Source organism: Myotis myotis, unplaced genomic scaffold, assembly GCF_014108235.1.
Source record: "Myotis myotis isolate mMyoMyo1 unplaced genomic scaffold, mMyoMyo1.p scaffold_m19_p_1, whole genome shotgun sequence".
NCBI lineage: Eukaryota > Metazoa > Chordata > Mammalia > Chiroptera > Vespertilionidae > Myotis > Myotis myotis.
In genome coordinates, this window is record NW_023416313.1 from 111,345,886 (window position 1) to 111,362,678 (window position 16,793).

Consider the following 16,793-nt stretch of genomic DNA (forward strand, 5'->3'; position numbering starts at 1 on the left):
TCAATAAAAGAAAAATACCACATGATCTCACTCATGTATGGATAATAAAGACCATTATAAACTGATGTACAGAAATAGATACAGAGGCAGAACAGCATCGAACAGACTGTCAAACTACAGTGGGAAGGCTGGGGAGGGTTGTGGGAGGTGGTAAGAGATCAACCAAAGGACTTGTATGCATGCATATAAGCATAACCAATGGACACAAGACACTGGGGGGTGGGGTGTAGGGGAGGCCAGGGAAGGTCAAGGGGGAAAAAAAGGAGACATATATACTACTCTTTGTAATACTTGAAACAATAAAACAAAATTAAAAAAAAAGCAAATTAGAAACTGATATGTATACTAGGGTCATGTCTATGTAAAATTACTACCTGTGCTAGGTAAGATACATATAGGTGTTGACTTTATTAAGGGCAAAGCTGAGTGATTTGTTACATGCTTTTAAAAAGTTTAATTTACTACATTAGTAGTTATAATCTCTTTGTTATAATACAGTCCCGAGGTAGAACAATACTAAAGCTTATGGGGATGGGCGACGTTTTCTTGAGATTCCTTGTCACATAGTAAAATGGTACCCAATAAAACTAGGATGGGATGATGTCCTCCCAGTCTTCTCCTGTGGTGGGTCAGGGCAGCTGTGAGCCCAGGAGGGAAACCCTGACACTACAGGTGGTCCAGCTACATGTTCACTTCTCTTGGAAATTAACTGGGGCTGATTGGTTTCTCTTCATGGGCAACAATGAGCAAATACCACGCCACAGTCAGTAAAGTAAAAGCTGTGCCTGGGTTGACACCTCTTTTGGACTGGGTTGTTGGTGTAAGTGATGACGTCTAGCTGCAGTAGGGCTGGTAGCACATCACAATGGCTCTTCTGTTGTGACAGGAAAATGGAAAAATATGCTCCCTGGGGTTTTCAAAGTTTTACTTTTTGTTTGTTTCTTTCAACATATCTTTGCTGGGGTTGGGGAATAGCTTGATGGCTATTTGTTGAATGACTAATTATTGACTGGTAGGCTAGTGGCCTCCATTGAAATAGGTGGAGCAAACAAACCACTGGAAGATGGTGTCTAGGTTACAGGGCTTACTCATCTGCTGATCACCTGGGCATACAGCTGAGACACTAAAAGGAAGCACCCAAGATGGAAGACAGGAAAATATCAGGAGAAGAAGGGGTCAAGTTAGACCTAAGGGTGGGGAAGAAGGGGCGAGATACTCAGTGTTGAACAAATGTAGTCCAGAAAACACATGATTTCTTAATAGGTGTCTCTATCAATAATAGTTTGGTGCAAGAAACAGAATTGTTATGAACTTAGCTCTTACTACTAAAAAATAAAAAAATGTGTTGGAAGGCTATGAGGATCTCAAGGAACCCAAGGGCAGGAATGGCACCAGAGACTGTGAGATACAGCAGGTGGGACTACTAGAAAGTTGCCTGAGACCTGACAGCTGCGTGCCTGTGCTCTGTGTCCCGCCCTCTCTGGGCCCTGTAGTCTTTTATCTCAGCCACCCTTAGTAGGTCTGTTTCATTCTTTTCTCTGCAGACTGGCCTTCTATAGTTCCAAAAAAGTTCACCTCAATCAGGACATGATCTCTCAGATCTTGGACTCAACATGAAGAATCTAAACCCAAATTTGCAGAAGAAGGAATCTGATTGGCCAATGATCAGCCAATGGGGTGCCTCCCCTCAGTCGGTGTCCATCTCTGTTCTAACAGGGTTTATTCAGGTGCATAACCATGGCTTCAGGGACTATTCCTGTGGATGGGAAGGTATTCCTCAGAGAAGGGGACACAGACTGGCAGGCACATTGGCTAACATGTTTGCTGTTGGGGAAAACTTGAATCACTTGGCTGTTGAATAACAATATTCAAAAATGAGTAGAAAATGCCCACCATACACTTTTAAAAATGAATAGCTTCTGAAGTTTAGAGTCCAGGTCATCATAAGGGCCTATGTAATAGCTGATTTCTGAGGAGTTCCCCCTCTTTTTCCAAGTCTTTGGAGAGAGCAGTTAGTAGAAAATGTTAATGACCAATTTTTGCAAATGACCATTTTGGCGTTCCCAAGCCACTAGGGCTGGCCAGAGCTAATTTTTAGAATGCCCCCTTGATAATTCTGGCAACTTGTTTAATATCGACCTAGAGATACACCATGGGCTCAGATCCAGATGCGTAGCTAAGTCTAGATTTTGCTTTACTGTGGGCAAGGAAAGACACCCCAATTACTTCACATGGCTCTCTCATCTCTGAACACTCTATGGCTTGTCTAGTCTCATTGAGCAGTTGCTGGTTGTGGCTGGGCAGGTGGCGCACAACTTTCTGAAGTGGCTGTGCTCCTGTCATTAGGATTACTCAGTAGCCTTAGTTGCACTCTGGTTTCCCAGCTCTGTGTCTGTGCCTCTAGGCTTCTCCTCTGGAAGGCAGGAGATATGCCTCTCTCTTATGTCACCCATGCAGCTTGAGCAGGCCTGGCTGCTGGTGTCTCGCCCCTGTTCAGCTCTGCTCCGCCAAGATGGCTCTCAGGAAGAGCCTGGCGCCTAGCCTCACACCCAGATATGAAGAGAGGCCACTAGTCCCTCTGCTAGATTGCGTCCTGAGGCTTTCACGGTGGCATATTCAATGCTGGCTCCTGTGAAAGGGCCGGGAGCCCAGCTGGCAGGAGGGTGCTTTTCTGAGGAGCAGGTTACTCTCAGTTTTGAACTCGTGCCCAGTGGCTGGTTGCTCCCTTGCAGCAAAGACCAGCCCCAAGATGGAAGCTGTTTTTCTAGGTCTTCATCATTAAAACGTAGCAGCTTCATGAGCTTAACCATGAGGACTTTCCGCTCTCAGCTTCAGGTCCTAATTGGCAGTGTTGGCACCTAGTATGCCTTCACCTAGTGGGTGCTTGGTTGATGGATGGGTTCACCATCTCACTGCTGGAGTAGTGAGAACCCCAGTAGTTTGCTGGAGCCAATGAACCCCAGTCCCTGTGGGCCTTTCCCTATTGATGCCACCCACAGGGTTGGGCTTATAACCTGGGGCTGCCTCATCATCATTTTCACTGACCCCTCTTCCCCCAAAAGGTTACCCATGTAACCTTTTCCAGTCGCTCTGGCTTCCCTGAGTGTTGACTTAGCCGAAGAGCACGCTCCCTCTCTAACCTCGGCGTGTTTGCTCAGTGGAGGAGCGGGCAGTAGGTCTGCTTGACTCCATGAGCACACAGGTCCCTCTGTCTTTACAGGAGCGTCCCACGGAGGGGAGCAGCCACGGTGGGGGTTTGCCGAGGAGGGAGGCACAGCTTCCTGTTCTGCTGCCGGTTATCACAGGCTGTTCTAATGCTGCTCAAACAATATTGAGAATAACCCTGGCTCAATAGCACCAGTGTTAGGCTGCAAAGTCAATATTGGCTGAGCAAACATGGCAAATAAGGAGTTGCTATTTGCGTAGCTATGAGTACTTGTGTGCTCCGGCTGCCTGCCGACAGGCCCTGGAAATGAACGGGCAAGGAGTTGTTGTCTGGAGGTGGAGAGGCCCAGGAGAGGGCCTAGGTCAGGGTTTCTCACCTCAGCACTATTGACAACTGGGGCTGGTTAACTCTTTGTTGTGGGGAGGATGCCCTGTGCACGGGAGCGGCATTCCTGGTCTCCACCCACTAGATGCCAGTAGCACCTTCTCCATAGGTGTGACAAACAGAAATGTCTCTAGACATTGTCAAATGTCCCCGAGGGCCATCTCTCCTGGCTGAGACCCACTGACTCTGCCATGGGCCAGGCCAAGGAACAGGAGGGTGTGAAGGTGAGAAGAGCCTCCTCATGCCTCCTTGACCCTTTTGCTCACCAGTTTGGTAGGCCAGTCTTCTGTGAGTGCCGAGGAAAGCCAGCGTCTTTAAGAAATACATGCAGTGTAAGGTGCCTCTGCAGTCAAAGAGCCTGTCAGCCGCTGGCTGGGTGTCTCTGGCCACCTCCTCACCCTTGCCCTGTCTTGGAAGCCATGCCTGTTCTGAGAGAGAGAGAGAGAGAGAGAGAGAGAGAGAGAGAGAGAGAGAGAGAGAGAGAGAGAGAACTTCTGGCATATTTCACTCTGGCCGGTGACCTTCTCAGTCTATTTATAATAATCTGTCCCTGGCTCCATGTTCTCCTCTTTGCCTCCCAGGGTTGGCCTATGAGCTCTTGAATCCTGCAAGTAGCCACAGCTGGGCCCTGTGGGAGGGCACATGGCAGAAAGGACAGCAGGGCACACAGGCCACAAGGGCCTCCCTGAGGACAAGCTGTACCCCCTCAAGCTCTGCAGGTCACACCCAGGCTCCCCTTTGGCCCTCCCTCAGGAGGGGTGAGAGAGCATGCTTATAGCCTGGCAGGAAGGTGGCCAGACAGCCCTCGCTGGGCAGCTCTGGCCACGGAACCTCCCTTTAGAGACTGGGCTCTCAAGGCGGGGGCTGGGTGGGTTAGTAATTAAAATAATGACATAACAGTACCTTCCTGCATGCTGATCCCAGCTCCCATGACCGAGCCGAAGGAGGACCCATCTCTGAGCAACCATGAGGACAAGGAGTCCTGACCGCCATAGCCATCGGCTTGGGCTCCAGGAGGCAGCAGGGAGAGCTCCTGCGTGCTCAGACGTTGAGAAGGAAGGAAATGTGTTTACCAACCGTCAGGAAGGAGGGACACGGGCAGTCAGAGCAGCGCTGGGCAGCATTAGTGTGCTGAGCAGCTGCAGAAAGTTTTTCCCCCCGAAGGTAACACATACTACGCGCCACCCCATTTGGCCTTTCTCGCACCCCCTTCTCTCCTCCTCACGCCTCTGTCTCTTTGGCAGGGTTAGGAGAAGGTATGCGAGGCCCTGCCATATGTGCTACTTCCCAAAGGTACTGCCTACTGCCCTCTCACAGACAGCAGGAGGCTTTCTGCACTCTTCAGCTCGCCGCCCGATTTCTTTAGAGACGTGGCTGGGGACTGCTTAGCATGATTAGACCCACAGCTCAAAGGCCACAGGTAGGTGTCAGTAGGTCTGAGAACACACTTCTGACAATGCCACCCATTTGTGGAGCCATGTGGGGACATAGGATCTATATTTGGAGCGTCTGGGGAGAGAGTTTTGGGCATAGCCCACCCCGGTGGAGCCCTCCACTGCTGCCTTCCCTGGCTCCCCTGCTCCGGCTTCCTTGTTCCGACCCCTGCAGGTGTATTCTCTTCCTGCAGCCTCAGGGCAGCGGTGGGGAGGTGGAGGGTGGCCCTGGGTCCTGCATGTTGGCTCCAGCGGAGGACCTCACTCTCCTCTCTCCTGCATACTGAGGTTCTGTGTCAGCTTTCATTTGAATAGAGGCTTCTGCTGTTTAAAAAAGAAAACTTGCAATTGTGGTAGAAAATGATTTGACTCTCATCTAGGGTAACTAAGTTCTAATTCATGTCCCTCACCTACTGGCCACATTCCCTTAAGGCAGCGGTTCTCAACCTGTGGGTCGCGACCCCTTTGGCGGCCGAACGACCCTTTCACAGGAGTCGCCTAAGACCATCCTGCATATCAGATATTTACATTACGATTCATAACAGTAACAACATTACAGTTATGAAGTAGCAACGAAAATAATTTTATGGTTGGGTCACAACATGAGGAACTGTATTTAAAGGGCCAGAAGGCTGAGAACCGCTGCCTTAAGGTGATTTAACTGTCCGTAGCTTGAGTTGTCCCCCTGGCAATGTGGAAGAGCAGTGTTCAGCGCGCAGTTACTGTGAGGACTAAATGGGACAAATGTGCATGTGGTGACACTGCTGTGCACGAGGTCAGCCTCTCCCGAAATGTGCATCCTCGATGCCCTCACCTTTCACCTGCCTGATCCTGCCCAGGGTCACGGCCCAGCCCCCACCGGATAGTCTCTGATGCCCTCACTTTCCAAGCCCCTATATTTTTTGAACATCAGCAATAGGATCAAAAGACCTGGCCTTGAATCCCACTCAGCAGTTCAGTAGCGGTAAGACATCATCAGGCCAATGATGTAGCCTGTCTGTGCTTTCCTTTCCTCATCTATGTAAGGGGCCTGATGACACTTTGCTCAGAGGTAACAGGAAGTTGGGATCAGGCAGCGTGCCAGAAATGCTGGTACAGTTATGAAGACAACTTTGGGATTTGTTTAAATTACGGATTTCTCTGCCCTACTTTCCAGAGCTTCTGATGCAGTTGGTCTGGAGTGGAGCCCAAGAATCTGCATTTTAGGTAAGCAGGCAGGTGATTGTGATGTAGACAACCCACTAAGAACGGGCCTAGTGTGTGTGAGCCCAGTGTCCCGGGCTCCCCGGAGGGTGCGTGCAGCTGAGGCCAGCACAGAGCACACTCCTCTCCTGCTGCTCTGGCAGGGCCACTGCAACGTCCTCTCAAGTGCTTCTGAGATTCCTCCCAAAGCGCCCATCATGCAGTCACCACTCCTTGCCTGTCCAGTTCTTTCTGTCCCACCTGTCCCCCACCATCCATGTCTGCTCTCGAGGCTGCTAAGTGGTCCTCGCTGTTGCAGTCATTGTCTGTGACAAGGGCACTGAGCCCTAAGTGTCCACAAGTGCCCGTGTCAGCTGGGGGCAAGGTCAAGGCAGAGTGCAGGACCCTAGAATTTTTCAGAGTGCTGCAAAGTGCCTCCTGCTAAAAGCTCCTCAAGGCCTCTGGCCAACACTCCTATTTTATTGGAGATGGAAACAGTCCAAGGGCTGGGCTGGGGCCAGACACCATCCCTCCCCCACAGGATGCTGAGCTCCTGATGCCACAGACACGCTTCTTCCTTCCTTCGAGTCCTCGGCAGCTCACAAAGGGCTGGGGGTGGAGTATAAACCTGGTCAGTGCTTCTGGAACTGGCTGGTGTCTCTGAGGGAATGGGCGACCTGTAGGCTGGTCTTTGCCTCTTTTCTCAGCTCCATCCTTTCACAGGAATGCAGCTGCCCTATTACAACCTGAGGCTCAGGCCACCACACCTCTCACCACCTTTGTCCCCATGAGAACATACCCTATTTCCATTGAGGGCCTTGACACCAAATTGCATTCTTCCTCCTCTGACAGGACTGCCACCACCCCAGGGGACTTCAACGGCCCTGTGAATGACACATCTGTCATCCGCACTTCATGGGCTTCCTAAAGCTTCTCAGATCTGATGACCATCACCACCACTCCATGGTACCTCCCCTACTCCCAGTTCTACCCCACATGCTAGGGCAGGGGTCCTCAAACTATGGCCTGCGGGCCACATGCAAATACAAATATTGTATTTGTTCCCGTTTTGTTTTTTTACTTCAAAATAAGATATGTGCAGTGTGCATAGGAATTTGTTCATATTTTTAAAACTTATAGTCCGGCGCTCCAACGGTCTGAGGGACAGTGAACTGGCCCCCTGTTTAAAAAGTTTGAGGACCCCTGTGCTAGGGATTCCCAATGCTGACTGGTCATCAGTGCCACTTGAAAACCATTCAGATATAGATTCCCAGGTCCCAGGAACTCCAGACATGGGACCCAGACTCTGGGGTTGCCGTGCTGATGATCAGTCAGGCTGGGGACCACCTGAACCTTGTCATCCCCTATTGCGGTTCTCTCTGGAATACAACTTGATAGTAGCCTACACCCTGCCACAACCAGTCACCTTTAGGCCCCTCACTCGCTGTACCTGGGCCCCCTCATCAAGTCACCTCGGCTCTGGCCCTTCTCGTCCTGTCCATCAGTTTCCTCCTGTCTTAGTGTGTGCCCCTCATGTCAGCCCAGACTGCAGGAGCCATGCTTTCACACTGGTGCCTGCCCTTGTCCCTTGACCCTGTTGGCCTCCCACTGCTCGCACCTATCTGATAAAACAGAGGTCAGCCTTCTCTGCTCCTGCACCAGGTTGTCCCCGATACCCTGGGATCACTGCCACAGGCCCATGCTAGGAATCTGCACTCCCTTAAGGTTGCTGGGATCCCTGGCATCCTCTTATGAGTTATCAGCCCTATCTCCCAGCCTCCTTCACAGCCATTTCAAACTTCCACTGTTTTTTCCTCAATCCCCCATCCCAGCACCCCACCTTGTGCACCCTGCCACAACCAGTCACCTTTAGGCCCCTCACTCGCTGTGCTCAGCAAGTTGGACAGGACCCTGCTTCCTGGAGCTCACAGCCTAAAGTGGGAAACAGACAGGCAATCACTATCAGTGCTGCTGATTGTGAGAAAGGATAAATGCCATGCCTGGCCTCCTGCCTCTCCGGGAAAATGAAGCCCTTAGGTGGAAACTGCCATCAACAAGGAGCCCTGCTGCCATGTGCGCACCTATGGTGCCCACGCCTCTGTCTCCTTCCCCCTGTTCTCCTGCTTCACACACCACCCCCCTCCTCCTCTTCCTCCTCCTCCCCCCGCCTCCTCCCCTCCGAGCTCTGCCTCTCCCCTCCCCCAGCAACATGACAATTAGCTCTCCTCTCAAATGGCCAATCTGTTCTCTATGACTTTGTTCCTTGTAGCTCAAACCCGTCTATTTTATTATTGGTAATAATATTAACTATTTGTTGAACTATGTGCAGGTAAACCTAATTGATAAAGTTCCTTACAAAGAACCAACCATAAAATAAAATAGCCATTTGCAGAAGGGCGCGCTTGTAGAAGGGCAGAGAAACAGGAGGCCCAGAGGGAAGAAGGAGCTGGGCTGGCACTGTCCCCAGTTCTCCTTAATCCTCACAGCACTCCACTGGGAAAGTGGCACCACATTCTGCCTTTGCGAAGCCAGGTGACCTGCCTGAGGTTGCTGAGCTGCTTGCTGGTGTTCCCATACAATCAGTGTTAATTCAGGGAAGTGGAGGCTGAGGCCGCTGCTGGAAGGATGGAGGAATGAGGGTCAGGAAGCCATTGCTGAAGGTCAGTCTGCGGGTTCCAGAATGAAGGGTTCTCCAGAGCTCACCCAGAGGCTGTGTGCCACCTCCAGGAATCTCATGCCCCCAGCCTGCAGCTGTGAGCTGGTGAGGGCAGGTGCTGGCCCAAACGGCTGCAAACCGCACCTCTGCTCGTGGTGCTGCCTCCAACTGCCTTTGGGGGAGAACGGCCTCTCCATTCCTTCGCTTTTCAGATATCACGTCAATGTCTCACTGAAAGAATCTAGGCTGGAACCCCTTGCAGAAAGGGAACCTGGGAACCCCAATTCCCAGATTTGAGCATGGAAGACTGTGGAGAGATGCTGAGGTGACAGCAGACAGCCCAGCAGGACTGCTGCCGGGCAAAGCTGGGGTCTGAACGCAGACCTGCATGCCTTCCGCCCTTTGCTCCGTTTCTCCAGCCATGCGCCCTTGTCAAACTTAGTCCTAAAGAACTTTTGTCTTCCCTGCCCCTGCCACTCTCTAGAGTTCTTTGAAATGCCTTCAGCCAACTGACTGTGGACTGAACTGTCATGCACTTTTCTTCTTCTGAAATGGTACTTCTTACCTTAGAATCAAACCCAAACACTCGAGAAATCAGTTTCCAGTGGTGCTTTTGAAGTTCTTTTAGAAGCAGAATCCTTTATTCAGATGTTACACAGATCTCCACTTTACACATGGGGCACTATGGGACTGCTGGGCGCCATGCTGACTGTCCTCTTTGACTTTGCTGGGGGCCAGGGTGGCAACAACCAGTTCTGGAGAACACAGAAAGAAGGAGGCCAAGGAACTTCCTCTCAGCCCAAGTGGCAGAGGATTGTGGGAGTGGAGTGCTAAGAAAAAAACGTTATCTTTTTCCTCCCACTCTTGCAGGAGGCTTTTACATGTCACTGACCAGACTTCTTTGGAAAGGAATGGGGCCTCAAGTTTTGATATATAGGAATGAAGCTAAAAAGAAAGTTACGTCCCTTTAACTATAAATTTCAACCAGAATGGTGGAACGACCAGAATAATTGGAACAACCAGTGGCTGTGACACTCACTGTGGCAGCCAATGAGCCTGATCCAGGCCCTGATCACCCCTCTCCCCACCCTTCGCCCCTGGCCAACCTGTTCCCCGATTGGCCCCCAACACCTATATCGGGGGCGGGCTGGCCAGACCCCACCTGTGCATGAATTTGTGCACCAGTCCTATCTATCTATATCTATATCTATATCTATATCTATATCTATATCTATATCTATATCTATATCTATATCTAATCTATATCTATATCTATCTATCTATCTAATCTATCTATCTATCTATATCTATCTATCTATCTATATCTATAGATATAGATAGATAGATAGATAGATATAGATAGATTAGATAGATATTTCAGAGAGGAAGGGAGAGGGAAAGAGAGATAGAAACATCAGTGATGAGAGAGAATCATCAATTGGCTGCCTCCTGCATGCCCCACACTAGTAATTGAGCCTGCAATCCAGGCATGCACCCTGACCAGGAATCGAACTGTGACCTCCCGGTTCATAGGTTGATGTTCAATCACTGAGTCACACCAGCCGGGACAACTACAATTTTCCACAAGCCTCACCATCTTTTTCCAGAGTAGCTTTGGCTGGGAGGACAGGTGATTTCTTGTTACCAAGCAGTGTCCTGGTCTGGGTGGGGCCTTCTTTAAGGATTCTCAGAGTCCATAGTTTTGTTCTGTCTTCCTTCCCTAGTTCCTGTGGACCCAGGCTAGTGTGTGTGTGTGTGTGTGTGTGTGTGTTCATTTAAGTGAGAGAGACACTGGGCTTAAATTCTTCTTGGTAAATTGCAGATATTATGAAATGTATAACACTCTGTGCCAAGATAAATGTAATTTTGAGTTATTAAGTCTACATGACAAAAGAGTGCTTATTAATTTTTATTTATCTTGAATAAATTAACAGGAACTGGCAACGGGAAAAAAAAATTGTCTTTCTTCTCCTTTGTAAGGAACAGCTGATTTGGAGAAAGCCCTAAGAAACAGTAGCATAAAATCATAGAATGTTGGAACTGAGAGAAACCTTTATTTTTTCTAATTCAACAAACATCTATAGGGTATCTCTTAGATCTCAGGGATTCAAAAGCACACAAAAAACTTCCAGTCCTCAAGGAGCTCAGAATTTAGCAGGGACAAGGCCTACTGAGGAAACTATAGCAGTGGGAATTTGGTCAAGGAATAAAGGTTGTAGGAAGTTAGGGTGGGCTCTCACTAACTCTTTCATGGGGAAAAAGAGAGTCAGGAAAGACTTTCTGGAGGAAGTTATATCTGACTTGAGTTTTGCTGTATGAATAGGAGTTTGGCACACACACACACACACACACACACACACACACACACACACACACAAAGTTGGGGAAAGACATTTTTGCCAGAAAGAATGAGAACAAGGGCTTATTAAACCATGTGGTAAGTTCATAAATCCAGCAGTCTGAAGGTATGAAGTGGAGGGAGATGAGGAGAGAGAGGTGGGAGGGCCCAACCCTGCAAGCTGAGCTGAGGACTGGTCTGGACTTTTCCTCAGTTATGCGGGTAGAGGCTGCCAAGGGTGTGAAGCAGGGGAAAGGGAAAGAGCATTTGGTGTGCTATGGAGGATGCAAGGCTGGGAGTAGGAGACCCTCTTGAGGAGACTGCAGTGTTGGGGGATAGAAGTCAAGTGGGGCAATTCAAAAGGAGAAAAGTTGATGGACTGTATTAATTTCTTTTTGCTGCTGTAACAAATGACCATAGTGGCTTAACACAACACAACTTTATTTTCTTACAGTTTTGGAGACTAGAGTCCAAAATCAGCATCACTGGGCTATAGTCAAGGTATTGATAGGGCTGGCTCTCTCTGGAGGCTTCAAGGGAGAATTGATCCCCAGGGTGCCTTTTTCAGCATCCAGAGTCTGCCTACATTCCTTGGCTCGTGGTCCTTGACTTCATCTTGAACACGCACCACTCCAGTCTCTGCTTCCATCACCACATCACCTTTGATTCTGAGCCTCCTGCATCCCTTAGTCATGGATATCCAGGGCTCACCTGAGTAATCCAGGATAAACTTCCCATCTCAAAGCCCTTAACTTAATCACTCTTGCAAATTCCCTTTTACACCAACATTCACATATTCCAAGGAAGGTTATGTTATTATTCAGCCTACCACATGGATGCAAGGGAGTTTGGGAGATGTAGCCAATGCAAGTTGATTACTGACTAGGGGGCAATGAGGATGAGCAAGGAGTGTCTGAGACAATCCCTCTGGTTACTGGTTTGGGCAATAAAGGGATGGTGGGGCTACCAACTGAGAAAGAGGGAAGAGCAGATTTGGGTAGTAGTTGTAGGGGAGATGGAGAAAAATTAGCTCTATTTATCAAATTTGAGATGTCCAGTGAACCATCAGATCTATATAATTGAAGGGAGAGGTCTAGGTGACCTAGGTGTAGTTGGTAGTCAAAATTGGGGGTGTGGATAAGGTAATTCAGGGAGATATATAAAAAGTTATTGAACATTTTAGTGCATGAGAATCACCTTGGGATAAGGTTGGCAGGTTCAGCAAATTAAAATATGGGATGTGCAGTTAAATTCCCCTTTCAGAAAACCAAGTAACTTTTTAGTATAAGTACATTGCAAATATGGCCTTCACCTCTGGGCATCCTGAATTTTACCTGTCAATCTTCCTTTAGGAGCTTGTTGAAGGGCACATTTATGGGCTCCCTTCCCAGAGCTCTGGTTCAGTAGGTCTGGGGGCAAGGCCTGAATACCTGCATTTCAACCCACTCCCCAGTAGGGTCTTATGCAGTTAGACCTGTGACACACACTCTCACAGGTGTGTCGAGACAGGCCTCAGGAGTGGCCCTGGGGATGATCTCAGCTCTTAGGGGAGAGAAGAAAGAAGCCAGTATCTGAGCCCAAGAAAGAACAGTTCGAGCAGTGGGATGAGGACTGGCCTGGGTGCCATCACTGGGCAGTGAGCACACAGCAGCAGTGCAGTGAACAGCAGTAGAGGTGCACTGAGAGGAGGCCATTGATTGCCAACATGGGGTCAGTGACGAATGCAGCAAATTCATGGAGTCCCCACTGCATGCCCCTGGGTTCACTGGAGCTGTCCTATAGCCATGGACTGTTCCTGGAACACAGTTTCAGCATCTATTGTCTCAGCTTCCCTGTCCAGGGCTTTCCCAGGACAGCTTGGTTGCAGGCAGGCACCACCTGAAAATGGGGCAGAGCAATTGCTACCAGGGCAACCCTCACCAGTGGGGCTGCAAGTTGGGGTGGGGGGTCAATAACCAAGCCTCCCAGCCCCTGGGATCTCAGTCTACTCTGTTCCTCAGGGGGGCCCAGAGGGATGGATCTCAGTTGCCCGGAGTGCTGACCTGGTGGGTTTTTCTTCCATCCCAGTCCCACATCATCGTTCTCATTTCTTGGGATCACCTCCCACTTATACTATATGTACCCACGTCCTTCTTCAGGTCTGCTTCTGAGGGGACCCAAACCAAGACCTTGGAGATGGCTATTTCTGTGGAGTCACGGGGAGGAGCTGAGCACAATACGGGGAGGTTTGTCCTCAGTAAGCTCTGGAGGCCCCTGGTGCGCCCCCTCCTCATTTTCAGCATCTAGTCCTTGGTGCTTAAATCATGACCCTGGGTTTCCCAAGTCCCTTAGTAGGACCTCCTTCTAGGACCCTTCATTCCTGGTGGAACTGGGACTCTGTCCTCCACAAATGTGCTAATGAGACCTTGTGACTACCTTCTTCCCCTCCCGCCAGGTAATGCACTCACATTTCCAGACAGGCCTTCAATGTCCTAGAGAAGGAAGGAGATTAAGCTTTACTGCTATGTGTCCAGCTCTGCCAGATTTTTTCATTTTCACAACAACTCCATTATTCCCATCTTTCAGATGAGAAAACTGAGGCTCAGCATAATTACGTAACCTGATAAGGTCCCCAACCCAGTAAGTGGTGGATCTGGCCAGGGCACGTGGCTCTGTTGCTTTTCTAGGCAGATTCAGACTCATGGCAGGTATTCGAAGGTGATCCCACACTCAACCATGCCTTTCCTTTATCTCTTCAGGGCTCTAATTGAATTATCTTTTGACAGTTCTTCAAGGGGCACAGCTCTCTGACATCTCACCTCTTGGGTGACAGTCTTGGTCTGCACTCCTGGTGAACGTGGCACCCAGGGCTGCTACCTTTCCAAACTAAGTTTGAGGCCTGTGCCATTACCTCTGTTGGCCTGAAATTTACATCTCTGTCTGGTCCCAGGGTCACATTTGCTTCTGAAGCAGCCCCAGCCCCGTGTGGGCTCACATGAAGCTTTGGGGCCACCTAAATCCCGGGTCTTTTTCACATGGACTGTTGCCAAGTCCGGGAGCTCTTGGGCAGTTTATCATCTTGAACCCCGATGCAGGCCTTGGTATTTGTTAGGACTGTGGTTTTCATGGTTTGGGCTAATATCACAACAAGATGAAATGCCATAGGTGTTGATCTAGCTACAGGGTGGGGCAAAAGTAGGTTACATCTGTAATACAAATAAACAATACATTAATTAATAAATTATAATACAAGAATAAACTCTGTTTCGTGTACTCACAACTGAAACGTACTTTTGTCCAACCCATATATGACCATTTATTGGCAAGTAACAGATTCCAATTTGTGTTTCTCATTTTCCCAAGTAGATTGCAAGTTCTTTGAAGGCAGAGGAAATGCTTTATCTCCCACAGGACCTGACACATAGGTTTGCAGAGTAGTTGCTCCACACTCCTCCTCTTGCCTCCCTGAAGAACAGAGACTTACTTTCAGTCCCCATTCCTGCTCCCCATAGGCCGCCCCTTCCCAGAGCACCAGCCACTGACTCTGGTACCATCTGAACAACACTGGGCAGGGCCTGTAGACTGCCTTCTTAGTAGCACTGCAGGCAGGAGGGTGGATGAAAGAAAGTGGTGGCCAGGGCCAAGAGATCTGGGTCTGAATCCAAACCTAGCACTTGATCATGTGTTGTTTTCTCACCTGTAGATGGGGGACAAAACATGTAGGTAATATGTATTGAACCAGTACTGAAAACTGTGATCAGTGCTTTATGCCCACAGTCGCCACACAGTGAATTAGGGATAATTTGTATTATTATGTTTTAGATGAATACACTTGAGATTCAGAGCAGGTAAGCAATTTGCTGAAGATAACAAAGGTAGAGAGTGTCTGAACTGGTACTGGAAACCATGCAGTCTGCTACTCCCTCAGCCACAATCATAATACATCTATTACCTCAAAGAGTATTGTATCTGGTAAGAGTAAATCAAAACACATAGGCTTAGTGCCTCTTACTATGCCGGGCACATAGCAAGTGCTCAATAAATGGTGGTTCTCTCTGTCTCCCCTCCCTGCTGCCTCTCACCCCTTCACTTCCCCCTTGCCTTAGGGCAGATCCAGGGCACTGTATGGAAGCAGCAGGAGATTTACTTTCAGCCTGGTGAAAGGAAGACTTTCTGACAATTGAGTCCTCTGGCAGGGATAGCTGATAGCTGATCTTGGGAGAGGAAGACAGAGCCTGAAAAATGGCTGTTGTAGCTGAACTCTTGTTTCCATTTTGGGGAAGTGAGGGATCATTGTGGGAGGTTTGGCTGGAAGCCCAGGAACCTTTGAAGAAAGAATTTACTCATTCATGGGTCATTCTTTAACCTCTTTCTCCTTGTTCCCCCCACATGACCTATCACCAAATTATGTTGACTCCACCTCCGAATACCTGAGCATCCATCTGCTTCTCTCCACCCTTATTGCCACCACCTGCTTCAGTACCTCTCCCATGGATCTTGGCATCGGCTATTTCTTGACCCTCTTGTCCATCTGCATAGCACCTCACAGGGTCTTTCTACAACACAGTGTGATCATGCCCTATCTCAGCTTAAGACCCTCTTAGGGCCTTTCCATCTCTGTAGAAAAGGCCTATAACCTCTCAGGTCACCAAAGCCTCTTCCAGGCCTCTGCCTGGGACCTCTTTCCACCCCATCTCTCTGGCTAGCTTTTGTCCTCCTTCCTCTCTCAGTGTGTGCATTTCCTCCTCTTTCCTCCATCTTCCCTCAGTTGGTGGGTGAATCCACTTGTCTCATGTTGTTAGAGCCTCCAGCTCATGTCTCAGCTTTGGGACCTAACCCTGAGCCATAAGCCACATGCTTTTCTGGAGTCTGCCAAGTGCCAAGTCCTTGGCTACGCCCCGAGGACACACATAAATGTGTCATGTTCCTGAGCCTGGAGGAGCTCACCATGAGAGTGGGAGGCAGGGATGATGATGCATCGGCCAAGTTAAATGCAGGTGGTCTGGGGAGGAGCACAGGGAAGATAGATGACAGCCTGAGGGGATGAGGGAGGGCTTCCTGGAGGAAGAAGTGCTGAAGTGGAGTTTTAAGGTCTCGGTATGATATATGAGGTTTAAAAGGTAAGGATGAAAGTGGGTGTCCAGCTAGAATCCTGAGTGAGCAAGGTGAGCTGGGAATTGCAAGAGGGCTGAGCGAAGGCATGGAGACCTCCCAGGTTCCTAAAGGGTTCTACCAGGATGGAAATACAGTCACAGGAATGCACAGGAGGACTGGGTTGGGGGGACAATAGGATGTAAAGCTGGTGAGGAGACTTTGAATTGGGGTCCTCCAGGGACCAATGAGTGGAAATTGCTGGCAGGAAGGACCTTGGAGGTGGGAAGAAGAGCACAGATTAAAGCCAAGTGAACAGAGTGAATGGGCCATAGGCAGGTGGAACAGTAAGGACACTTGGCTGGGGCCTGAGGAGAGAGGAGGGAAGAACTGGAGATAAAGCCTCACAGCCAGCTAGAGGAGGTTCCTGAGGTGACTGTACTAGAAAGCCAGTTATGAACCAGATCTGGTACCAAGTGCCTTTTGAACATCACTTTTTATCCCAACAATCTTGCATCAGCCTGCATTACAGACAAGAACATGGAGGATCTGTGGGGACAGAGG